The 13180-nt window shown below is 43.2% G+C and overlaps 1 protein-coding gene across 3 annotated transcripts in view; it reads left to right on the top strand.

Moving 5' to 3' along the window:
* LOC135790575 (homeotic protein antennapedia-like) overlaps window positions 1-13180 on the top strand; it is a 70740-nt gene that overhangs the window by 31962 nt on the left and 25598 nt on the right. For 2 of the 3 annotated variants that reach the window (XM_065300818.1, XM_065300819.1), the window contains exon 2: window positions 1022-1147. The gene's annotated coding sequence lies outside the window, so the exon portion shown is untranslated. Of the gene's footprint in view, window positions 1-1021; window positions 1148-11165; window positions 11774-13180 lie in introns of those variants that run through there. The other variant, XM_065300820.1, reaches the window with a different exon arrangement.

Genomic DNA, 13180 nt, shown 5'->3' with positions numbered 1-13180 from the left:
CCATCATAAGGCATAATAATATGTTGGCTGCCATAATTTATGACCTTGTTAGTTGATTGGGTTTTTATTAAAGCGGCAAAGCAAAAAAGGTTCTTAATCGGGTGCGCCGAACACCGGAAACTCGCAACATGCAAGTTCTCTCCTCTTTCGCTTTGTTCTCCATGCGTTTTTTGATGTTCGTGTTGGTAATTTTTTGTGTAAACACAAATAAAACTATATTTTGCAAAATTTTCCAAGCATAAACTAGATAACGTTAGACAATAGCCGAAAACGTGGCTTTTTTGCCTGGCGGCGGCGGCGGGTGTCGGCAGCACGATGTTGACGCTCGTTGTTGGTGAGGTCGTTCGGGGGGAACGATAGTCCCCCATGAATGTGTTAGTTCGGCGCACAAAAATAAATGTATTTCCGACGAAACGCGGCGGCAATTGTATGAATTATGGCCGTAATAATTCAGTGGCGAAGAAAAGAACAGTTGGCAGGCCTAGTAGGTGGTTGTCCGGTGGTGGGGTGGCACGGCGGGAGCATGGAATAAGCGCGCTTGCACCATCGTGGATTTTTTACGTTTCGCGCCGCGACGCCGTGATGCTGGGCAAAGACGACGAAGCCGCCGACGCCGGGCGTAAATGCCGCCCGTTGTGATGAAATAAAAAGCCGCGATCAGCGGAGGAAACTCCGTAAAGCGCGGAATCCCTTAGATGTAAACAGAAGGGAGCGCAGCGCGTGAAGCGAAAGAATGATGAATAAGCTATGAAAGGGCAATGAAAATCAGAGACAAAGCAATGTAAAGTGTATGGTGTAAGGGATGGAATAAAGGGGCTGTTAAAGTGTGGATCAGTGAAAGTTTCAAAGCTCATGCTGGGAACACACGGAACGCCACTAGTGGCATATAGTCACAACTAAAGCGTTTTAAAAGCTCTTCATAGATGGCTCTCAATCCCAAAACAATACCTCAAGCTCTGAGACAAAAATTTTTCCGATGCTTTATCTTCTGAATATTAATTTTTATTTTTTATTGTTTCAGCTTTATAAACTAGTGCAATTGGATTTACTCTTTGGATTACTTAGTGGATTACATATAATCAACTCAACTCATAACCATTGGATATATTAAGAAATTTGATAAATCTTCATCACTCTGACATTTAAGGTAAGTCCAACCAAAATACACGTCACTAACTATCATGATTCTTCTGCGGTCCAATGGAACCTGTGTCGTGGGTGGTTAAAAGGGTCTAATAGACCGTAGGGAATTAAAACCCTGCGTAATTAACAACCAAACCTACGCGTACATTTAGATGAGTTCTTGAACAAAAGGACAAAGGGACAGACCGGCTTTCGTGCAATTAGGACCTTCTTTAGATGCGGTCGCACATTTACACTCCGCTTTGCTTCGATTTACCCAGAAAACTTGAGTAAAATCAAAAATTAAATGAAGGTTCCCTGTTACAAAATCGAGTAGTGTATTTATCGTCGACTTTGGCTTAGAGAAGGATTCAACCAAACGGACAAGGGACGAAAGTTTACAAAGGACAACGTTGACAAGTACCGCAAGGACCTAGGCGCATGTAACGCTCCTAACAAGTTCCGCCTTTTCCTCGTTCATCCGATTCTTATGTCGAGGACCAATTGGTCTGCTTTAAATTAACCATATGTATCAATGTGTGCGGCGACGAAATTGAAACTGAAATGAAATTCGAAATGTAAATGTTGATCGTATCGGTCGGGGGTGGAAGATCCTAGGGGTAGTAGTACGACTAAAGGCTAAGGACTAAAGGACGCGAGTTAAAAGGTCGATTGAAAAAGCTTGCGGATCCTGCCCCCGACCCGACGAGGGTGTGCAGAAATAAAATTTATCGACTGCAAAGACGCGTTCGGTTTGTTTCCTCGTTTGTAAATTGGCATGTGCGCGAAACGTCGCAATCGGGATTGTCTAATACCCGTGGAGCCAAACGAGGAATGTAGATGAAGGAATAGGCGATAGTTTGTTGGTGCAAGTATGTGAACCCGGGGTAAAACTCTTGGGGTTTACTTCGGGTATGGTTCGGCTTGATTTCATTTATTTCTACACCTAATGTCACGAGAAAATTAAAAAATCAAATTTTGGTTTTAATTTGATTAATTGCTTTAAATTTGGTTACAAATATGATACAATTATGCGGTTTATTATTGGGTGTATTATATATTTATTGATGGTAGTGATGAAAATGATAAATTTCGATTTGTTGTACACTTGGTAGCCAAAGTGTCGCGTTTGTAGGACTCGCCGCCGAAAACTCCGTCTTATATTACATTAGAGCGTTACATTTGCATGAAAAGCCATAAATATCACTTTAAACTTTAATCCGATCCCCGATACACGCGCCATCGAAGGCATCGCACGCCTTCGACGCTCGAAATGAATCGAACGTTCCACGGATGCCGCGACGCCGAATGCCAACCAAAGGCGCCCGAACTATCCGGGCGAGCGTCGTGCGGCGAAGAATGGAGATTACCAAGATTATCGGCAGGCGCTGCAATAAGCTGCGTGTTGTACAAATTGCCCCGCATATGAATTAAAATGAAATTACACTTTCATTGCTCAAGATACCGACTAAAAACAAAAAACAAAAAAAAAAACTAAATTCTCACCAATATCGATTGCAACTTCAGTGCGGATTTCGAGAAAACCTGAGCTTTGTTGGATGGTCCTCCAGGGATGAATTTGCACGCTTTTTCAACGTCTGATGTAACCGAGATTTTTTGCGGTAGAACACGAGCACATTGCACACACTGCACCTTTTAACTAGTTTGGCAAAACGAGAAAAAGAAAACTCAACTGGAACCTCAAGGCTACATTTTTGCAGCGATCGTTGCCAGCGTTAAATGGATGACGGCAAAAACGCCGCTTTCCAATGCTTGCGTAAGCGAAATTTTCACAAAAATGAATTAACTATCTGCTAACGGAATGTACAGACTCACAGTCTGGGATCAAAGCTGCGGAACGACTGGATGGATAGGCACCAGTGCATTTCAGAAAGACGTAAGAGAAACAGATGAATAACGTGATTTTGATGACCTGGACCGTTACCATTTTGCAGAGAGGTAGCGACTTTCCCTTCAACCCCTGGAAGGTTTTGTTGCGCAATAAAATGCAAACGTGGCAATTGAGTGCAAAGTGAAAGTTTGGTTCCAATAGTTGCACCTAGAAACCCCACCGTAATCCTCTGAAAAACCCTAAAGTCATAAAATCTTTTGTGCAGGCTGCTATTTCATGCAAGCTGCAAAATTGGGTAATTTTGTTGTGACTTGTTGGATTTACAACAAAACAGTGCAGAGAAAGTTTCTTTTGAAAGTGCATATATTCAAAGTAGACTAAAATCGAAGCGCAAAAAGTTAGTCTAGTTTTAGTACTCGTAAGGAAACGTAGCAAAATTTGTGAGGTGATGTAAGTTATTTATTAATTAATGATTCAGTTTTATTGAGTGCAGTAATATGTGTGAGCGAGTGTGTTTGGTGGCAATGTGAAAACAACAGTTGCGTTTAGCACCTGGCTTCAGGTTTCGACTAACGTGGTGGGCATCTGGATAGTGGTGTGAAACAGCAACGAGTTCAAAAAGCATGGTTCTTCGGAGGGGTTTTGAAACATGGCTCTGTAAGTGCGACAAGGTAGTAAAAAAATAAACGATTTCGTCCATCGATAAGAACCACTTAACTAGGTATCACGTCCGAATGTCTGGCGTGCGTGCACATTTCGTATTCTGGCGTCTCCAAGCATAAATTGCATAATTTATGTACCCGCCTTGTGTTTTATTTAATATTATTTAATTAGTTGGCACAATTTTGCGAGGACTTTAAACCGGTGACTCTAATTAAATGTTTAGCGCAGTGCTAATAAATTGGTTAGTTTATGTTTTAATTAATTTTTTTCTTCTTGGTTTAATTGTGCAAAAGCAAGTGGTGTGGTCGAGTTACTAATGAAATAATTTATGTAATTGCATAATATTGTTATTCATAATGATGTGAAGTGGAGTGGAGTTTTTCATGATGAATCACACGCGAGAGATTTATTCTCGGAGGTGGTTCCAGTTCGTTTTCCCATTGTGCGAAATTATAAGGTTGCACTTTGTGAAGCGATCGCCGTGACGGGGTGACTAGTCATAGAGCGTCATGGCTGCGCGTTTGGTTCCTCCTTTTTTCCGGCCGTCGTCCCGGGTTTGGGGTCGGCTCTAATGGGGTGTCTTGCTAGTTGGGGTGCAAAACCATGGGTGTGCCGGAATACGCCGGGGAATCATGCACACGCACATGGGTCAATGCTTGAATTGATTGGATCGACGATCAAATAATCGAAAATTCAATTTGAGACTACGTTGAGGTTAGGAAAGGCAATTTTTTAGGTTTGGTACTGTATCGCAGATACAATTCGAATTTAATGCAGGGTTTCGTTTTGATAATGTGCGCCTTGTTTTCGGGGATGTTTAAGTTTTGAGCGTTGGGTGTGGGTTGTAAATGGAAAACGCGCAAAGAGAGTAAAACGGGAGCGGCGGCGACGCCGGGCGAGGAGACGTCGGCGTCGTAGCAGCGCGGCAAAAGGCGGTCATAAATAACATCGGGGGCCATGGGATTTTGTACACTTGTAGCTGCACTCCGCACTCCGCCGCGAAGAGCTATCGGCTAAACCACCACAGCGATTCCTAGCACCTTTTACAAACCGCCTCAACTTTATAAACATGAACATAAAGAATATAAACAAGGTACGCGCGGTAAATAAAAATTACGATCATGAGATCTCAAAACATTCCAGACATTGACTGAGTGCAACGCATCACTTTGTAAATGTATGATGCACACGCTTCAACGACCAAGTACAAAGAGAAACTTATTAATGAAGAAATTACGACGCTTCCAAAACTTCCCAAGTTTTCCAGACCAGTTTATCCTGCTGGCTGCTTCCGTTCAGTTTGGACTTGTCAACATAAACACAACATTACTCTCATAACAATGGGCGTATGTGAGATTTATCACGTTTTCTCCTCGAAATGCCTTAATTTTGTTTTCGCCGATTTGGTGCACTCGCCATTCGAACTGCGGTCATTTGCGGAGGGTGTCGCTGGAAGCGTGCACAAATATTTATTGCGCTCTTACAGTAATGATCGCCCACTGGCAACTCAAGCGCAATTGTGGATACAAACCCTCTTCGCTGTCGCCCGAGGGCGTATTAAGAGATGTTGTCATCTTGTAATGCTTGCCGGATACACCACGCATTGAGACAAAGAATAAATGAGGATTTGCGAAGAAAGAAAAATATGGCAGATTGCAGTTGTGCGTCTATCGGGCGGTTTGCAGGAGGGGGCAGACCAGACGTGACGGAGAAACTATTTCAGTAAAAGGCCCAACCGTCATGCGTAACGCCCTAAAACGGTACGCGGGAAAGCCGGGAAATGCGGAAACTTGCGAAATATATCCATCGTCAACGGAAATGACATGTGACAATGGGAAATTGTGGATAAATCAACTCGGCTAGCCCACATAACCTACCCGGGAATGAAAAATGAATTTTTTCATGATTGTTGCGTGCTGCGATTGTTTCACTTCTAATTTCCAGGAACAAATGACAAAGAAACAACCTTGCGTGCAATTTGAAAATTGCTCGCATTGTTGTTTTTCTGTTTCTTCGGTGGTGGTTTTCCATTTTCTAATTCTATTAGGTTACTTTGTTCTTGTTTTTACTTTGATTCTGCCATGCCCACGAATCGCACGCTTATTACCCGTCGGCGGATGCCGTGCTAAAGGCACATAACTCGCCGCCAGTGCGCGGAGACACCCCATGGCACCGGAATTGCACTACCACTCTGATTACCAAATCAAAACGCGTGTTCCGTGTGTAGCCGCCGCCGCCGTGGCTGTGTTTCGGTGTTTGTAAATTCAGCGCGCTCGCAAGCTCCGACTGCATGTTACATATGTTTAGCGGCGGAAAGAACAGGAGCAGGCCGTGCGGGCGGTTCTGATACTGATCGAAGATTATCATAACGAACTGGAAAATTGCTGACTTTGGTTTAGGTCTCACAAGGTAGGCAGGAAAATTGGATTGGATTAGATTCAAAGCGCGTGAATGTTAAAAACGTTGGCGTCCGCTGTCTGAACACCACCAACATTCCGTATTTTTCATTAGCGCTGCTTTTTATTTCGGGGAGTTTTTTGCAGTGTGATGTGGTATTTAGCGCGAGGGGTGTCTGAAACGTCCAACCACCCATCCGGCGATACATAATTCATTTCGGTGGTGGGCTTCTGTGATATACGCTTTCGCTTTTTACGCAAAGCTCATGTGACACTCATGACACACCCTGAAAATTTACAAAAACTGTTTTGAAAAATACGAATTTAAATTCTGTAAATTTCGAAAACATTAAATTCATAAACTAGTTGATGAGGTGTTCATTGTCAGCGCGCAGCGCGCCGTTGAAAAACGGGCAAAGTTTGAAATAGTCATGAATAATGCGCCGGCCGCGCCAGGGTCGGTCTCCTGGGGGTTGCGTATAGTTTCGGGTCGCTTTTAATTTAATGATATTTTTATGTGCGGGTCGCGCAACGTTGCTGCGCTGCCGCAGCTCGACGGTTCATTGCTGATGGTTATCATCTCCTAGCGCGCGCGCGCGCGCACCGCCAACGTTTATTGTAATTGTGTGCAAATGCATGTAAATACGCCGGGGAGGATTTCAACAAGCGCGGCCCCACGCCGTACATAAACTGCACGCGTAGAAGGCGCAACAGCTTAATTTCTCATCTTTTTCGAGATAACATTAAATATATTGCAAATTAATTGGTTACCTTCCTGCTACAAACCTCTAGAATTGATCAAAATCGCATTTTATTGTTTTTATTTTTTGCAATTTCTCCCAAAAATTGACCTTAATTCAATGATCTAACAAGGAATATTGGGATATCACTTGTTTACCTAATATGGCAATGTAAAGTTTAACAATTTGATGTTTCTGGTCTTCGATTTGAGTTTGGATGTTGGTACATCACCAGGCTTTCAGCGCAGTAACTTCAGTATTGATTTACTAGTAGCTGGGACCTCATTGCATATCTATACAACCAAGCTTGCTCCGGTAGTATCATTTACAAAGGCAAATATCTACCAATTCGTTCGAACATTTTATAAAACTCTGCGTTCTATCCCAAAGACTTGGAATACTTTGCTGTGAAGATAGAAGGTTTGAGAATGTTTGGAACAGTTGCGTAGCCCTGAAGGCATTTCCTAAGCAGGCAGATAGACAGGCGGTGTGATGCCAGCGCAGCCCGTGACGCTCTGACGCATTATATATGGCGTCGGAGACGAACTTCCGATAGCGGCGCGGAGAGAGCTAGAAGGTATCTAGTATGACCGAAAGAGATGGATGGAAAGAGGAGGCGGAGGGACCGTCGGATCGGCGCACACACGCAACGTGCACTTCGCACAGACTTTACAAGAAAACAAGAAAACCGGGACAAAGATAGCAAACATTTGTCTAAGCAATTGCGAGAGAGAAAAGATTCGCGTTTGACGTTGAGGCAAAGGAGACGAGATGAGGAGTACAGAATGGGTGGGAAGCGCGGCTGGAAGCATTCGAAGCATATTCATAGACCAACAACTAACTGAAGCGCAGGGAGCAGCCGTAGAAGCGCTACCACAGGAAATCGCCGTATGAGTTTTTCGTGTTTCGGCTGGGATGCCGTTCCACCTCGGTCCTGGTGTTTCATGCGGTTCCGACCGTGATGGGAAACGGACAGCTGTTAAACTTTCTCGATTGAAGCCCGAAGTTAGATTTTCGTCGTGCCCGAAAAGTTTCAATTGATCCGGATCACGGCAAGCCACAACCAAAAACCAAAATGACAAAACTTATTCAAAAATAAACCTGACTATTATGCTTATTCTATTCGCGTTAACAAGAAAGCAGAAGCAAAAAGTCTAATTTTAACGCATCGTTGAGCTAAATATTTCTGTTAATTCCCACTGGGAATGCGACTACGTTTTCAACCTGGTAGACACTTCGCTTCTAGCTTGAACGCAGAACGTAGTTGACTTTGATTTACGAAGTGACAATTATGATTATTACGACTTAGGCGAAACAGTGGAACAGCGGCAGCATAAAAACGCGCCGGCTAATTGAAAACGAGCCTTTCACGCACGGCCATGAGGCATGCAGAGACGCAAGACGTACTTACGCAGATTTATACGAAAGGTGTACACGAGGTGACACGCGCACAAACGACGCACAGCACATTAAGATTAAAATAGCGCGATAAGCTCACCGTGCTCGCGCGCTTATCAAAAAACCAAATGTTGAAAACAAAGAAAAAGTCGTGGGAAATGAAGAAACCAACGCGACCTTTAAACTTTTCTACGAAGAAGATATTTTTGTCATCTGCAAGCAAGAAGATTCTTGTTAGTTGTTTTTCGAGTAAATTTAATTTCAATTTTAATTACAATTGGACTAATTAGTTTTGCGAAGCGCAACCACAAGATGAGGATCTTGCCTTGAGCTCGTTTCTCATCGCATCTTCAACAGATTTAAATTTAGATAATTTAGAAGCCTCAAGTTTAGGCGGATAGAAGGTTGCCAAAAATGTTAGAAAATTTCGCGTGTTTTTTGCGTCTGCCAACAAGCAGCAATCTTGGTTTTATTTGGTTACTGTACATTTCATGATCCGTCGGTCGATTCACTCCAACGCCGTGTGGTCATAAATTTTCGTTTTCTGGCTCAGACACGCGAAGAGTTCGGATTAATACATCTCTTTCAGATTAACTACAAACAACAACTGGTGTATTACCTGTGGTGGTTAAAAGTTTTTTGACGCCCGAGTGTTGCAAAAGTCGGTTTTACGCCCGTGAATTCTTAACAATTTGTCAGTGTTGACTCAAATAATTCAGCTGGTAGCAATTTGTTTCATAATTAAGTCATCAGTTGAACACAGCGCGGTCGTAAATGGAAATAAATCGAAACTTAAATGATTAATAGAGATATCGCGTCGGTTAGACAAACCGTTGTAACACGCCTTCGACAGTTGCGGCCGCAGTCGCAATGTATGAAGACTGCAAATACTGTGGCGAGCAGCCGTGGTTGTCGTCTTTTTGCACGTCGGCATCGACTTTACGCGCATACATGGGCTGGATTTTCTGCGGCGTGCGGTTTTATTCATTCGTCATTCATAGCGGCGCTTTCGAGTGCGTTTCAATCGCGCTTCGTGCCCGCATTTGCGCGCACTTGCATTCGATTTACCTCACGAGCTTAAACTTCGTGTATAATTCATGATGTCAGAATGCAGGTGAAGCATACGTGCACAATGCGGAGAGGTACACAACGTGTCACAGTCATGGTTTTCCTAGATTTTGCAACGCGTTTACAAGAAAAAAATCTATTCTGTTGTTTATATTTTACTGTTGTTGCGCAAGATGGAGACGTATGCAAAGCGCATGCAAAGCGAATGCTAATTTCACGCATCTGAACTTTCCTTATTTCCGTTTTTCGCTCTACGCCGGTCTTATTTTAATCATTGCAGCAGTTCAACACTTCGCCAAAAGGCGCAAGTGCGACTCTGCGAGTGCATTAGGTAATTCGTTCTGTTCTGCCGCTGGGCGCGAGCTGAGCTTCTTTATAAATTACAAAAGCGCTGGAATTGGATGTCGTGTTGTCAACCATTTTGCTTCTAAGCAAAGGAAAGGAAAGCAAGAGTGGATTAGGAAAGTAGGTGGTGGGCATCAGTATATTCGTCGTATAAAAGACGCAGGAAATTATAGACATCAATTTGAGTGTAAATAAAACCATTTCACGGTCTATTAAATACACAAATTTAAGCAGCGGCACAAACAGGATATTAAGAGACGCGTCGTATTCAGAAACTTACAATTTACTTGTAATTATTGACATGTGCTTGCCAATCGGACGCTTCCGCATTATAACTGCTTGATTACATAACAATACCGATGGCAAAACTTTGGAATAACAGGAAAACGCACTAAATAATTATATATATTGTCTTGCGTAGAGAAAAAAAAACAAGAACTTAATTTCGAAGTGTAGCGCGTCGCTCGTGGGCGAGCGCAATCGGACTGGCACAAAGAAATTTCGAAATTTATTGTTTCCGTCCCGCGAACCGGGGGTTGGCGCGGGTAGTTATTTAAAAATAACCGAACGGACGAATCCCGTCGTCTTCCTTTCGTCGGTGCCGCCGTCGTCGTCGAATCGTCGAAACGAACTCGTAACAACTTAATTATACACGTATATCTTGCTTGTTTCGTCGGCGACGTCCGTTTTGTCTTGTCCGCCGTTCGGCAGCGCACGGAAGCGAAAAGAACTCGTAACCTAACAAGAAAAACAAAACAGTATAACAATGTGCATGGGCCAAGAAAGTTGCGCCCGCGCGCGCGCAAAGTTACGAAAAGAAAACTTGTAAACTTGTGTGCAAAAGTTTGCCACGTCGAAGTTTAATTTCATGCTTTGGAAATTCGTTAAATTTGTTAAAGTGCAATTTTCGAATTGCTTTTAGCTGTGCGCTGTAAATTTATTTTCGGCCTTGATTAATGCATGTTTTTACAATTCGTTGAAAAATTGCTACAGCAACATAAACGCTCGAAGGTATTAATTCGAAGCGTTTCGGATATTTATATGCGCGAGATGATTCAATGTTACATTGGTTAAAGAGCTCGGATATCAAGTGTAATGATTCAGTTCGAACGCGTTGAAAATACTACTACGGGCGGTGTTGGCGGAGGATGTGCGCTTTCAGTATTCGGGGGAGCTGAAACGAAACCGAAGTTGAAAGCTTTACGATCGATGCTGACAGTTTTAGGTGCTTTCGGATCTAAATTTCTTATGTAAAAGCGCCACATTAAATTCCAATACGCATTCTTTAGCACCTTCTTATTTTTCTTCGTTGAACACCTTTAACGAAATTTTATATCGTAAAAATTTTTTTTTTAATTTTTCTTTAAATTCTTTTTAATGAAAATAGCTCGATTGTGAGGGCTGTCCCAGTACGTGGAATATGGAAGCGACAGTTTTCGGTAGCTCGTTCGGCCTTTTGTTGTCGAGGGAGAGGGCGGTCGGCGCGGCGTGCGCGAGAGACGCATGAGCACGAGCGTCGCGGCGCCTCCAAACACAAGTGCCGGATTACACGCGCGCCCGCACCAACACAGGCTCGGCATTCGGCGTCGGCGAACTCGCGGTCCATCGCGGCGCGTTCAGCTTCTCCAGTAACATTACGGTCTCGCGCGGCGACGCCACGTCCATGACATTCACGCCTGCAATAAAAAGCAAGCACGACGTCCTCGAAATTCGCCTAAATTCAATCACAATTCACTATTCACATACTCTGACAATGATTCTACGACGCACCGTCGTTCCGCTGACACTATTCACCATCTGCTAGATTCACTATTTTTCTAATCTCTTAACACGCGCACGTTATGAAGAGCAGAATAAAACGGTTTGTGTTTTCGTTAGCGTCTTGGTTCGCGGCCGTGGACGATCGCGAGCGGTGATGAACGCGCACGGGTCCATTCACGCGTTCGATCAACGCGACTCTGATGGGACTATGATCATCTGCACGGGGATTGAATAATCCAGTGCGCGTTTGTTTATTTGCGCGGTGTGCGTGTGCGTTCGTTTCCATCAGCCCGCGAGCAACATTCAGCGCGATGGTGCGCTGAACGCTTCAATTTCGTGTGTTTGTTTTAGTTTGTGACTGTTGTTTAAATTCAGTTGGTGTATACCGAAGAAGATAATAACATACCTAACCAGCGCAACGCATTTGGGTGAGTTCGTCACACACATGTTATATACAAGGTCAAAAAACAGATATCTACTATCAACGAATCAAAATTTTAATATGGGCTAGCTGGTGAGTTATGTGTGGCCTTCAAAAAGTCGTAAATCTTCACATGAATCCGTCGTGCTTTAATTAAATATTCCAACGTACAGCGCTGCCCCGAGATGATGATTAACGAGCGCGAATTGCACTTTCCGAAAACTTTTGTGTCACACGGGACGCTTGGACTGTGCCAAGCCACTTTAAATTGTTGTCATTCGTCTGCGTTGTGTCGTCGCGCTGTTTGCACTCCTGACGAGTTGCTGAGCTGGTGAGGTGAACAACCATTTTTTGTGCGGCGTGGGTGAGGTTGAAATTGATTGCGACCATTTGTGGTATTTATGTGACGGATTATGGGCATCATGATTGGGTTGGATTTGGTCACCACGTGGAATGCCAGTTGCTCGCTTTCCGCCGAGGAGAGTTATGGAGCAATAGCGAGGAGCTTGGAGGAAGAAACCCGTGCTTAGCTTTCGATTTCTCTCTTGTGGGCAATTTTGTTACCCACCAGGAAGTTCAGAAAAAAAACTAACACCATTCCAAACAGATTCTTGAAAAATCAGTGTGATTAGAATTATTGATGACGATCCACACACTAATTTATTCTATTACTACAGCTTGTATTTTGGATACAATGGTTTTGAGCAAACATGCTTTGGTTTGTTTAAGTTCAAGTTTACATTTTGTTGAGTTTCTTGCTTGCAGCATGCGCACTTGCACATGGCAAGATCCGAATGATTTATGACTCGTTTATAGTATGTTATTACTACATAATTATATTTATTCCATCGCCGTTAATGTTATGTAAATACATAATGGAATGATAATCACGGATAATGCAATATCAGAAAACGGCAATGTGCGCACCGGCAAGTACGTGAACTTAAAAATACAGACTCGGCGCTTTTGTCCCTAAAGTCATTCAAGTCGTAAATCAAAAACGTCGATAGTCGACGACGCTTCAACGCCACGCACAATTCTTCATTGTCATCCCGAGCAAGGAAGACTTTCACTTTGCATACCTGTAAGAACCCAAAAGAAGGAAATTTAGGGCAAACTCAAATAGTGAATAGAAAATTTTCGACATTTTGTCATAATAGAAAGCTTACGCAAAACTGTAACAAGTAACAATGGAATTTTTTTGGATTTTGCGTAGAAATAAAGCCTAAAGATGTAGAAAGTGGAATTTTGTCAGGGCGAATACTAAACAGGACGCGCCGAGTCAAAAGTCAGGTCGTTTTGTAAGTAAATTGTAACGCCGGTGCGAACAGTGAACAAAAGGGCCCAACCATCCTCTATGCCGTAATTCTGTTTAATGTGAGCGTAATGGAAAAGAGAAAGCTGTTGGTCCGAC

Source organism: Atheta coriaria, unplaced genomic scaffold, assembly GCF_025399875.1.
Source record: "Atheta coriaria isolate IRGN ID8LTWV9N9 unplaced genomic scaffold, Caltech_Dcor_3.1 hic_scaffold_4_pilon, whole genome shotgun sequence".
In the NCBI taxonomy this organism is placed as follows: domain Eukaryota; kingdom Metazoa; phylum Arthropoda; class Insecta; order Coleoptera; family Staphylinidae; genus Dalotia; species Dalotia coriaria.
The sequence above is the reverse complement of the archived record's forward strand: the minus strand, read 5'-3'. Positions and strand labels throughout refer to the sequence as shown.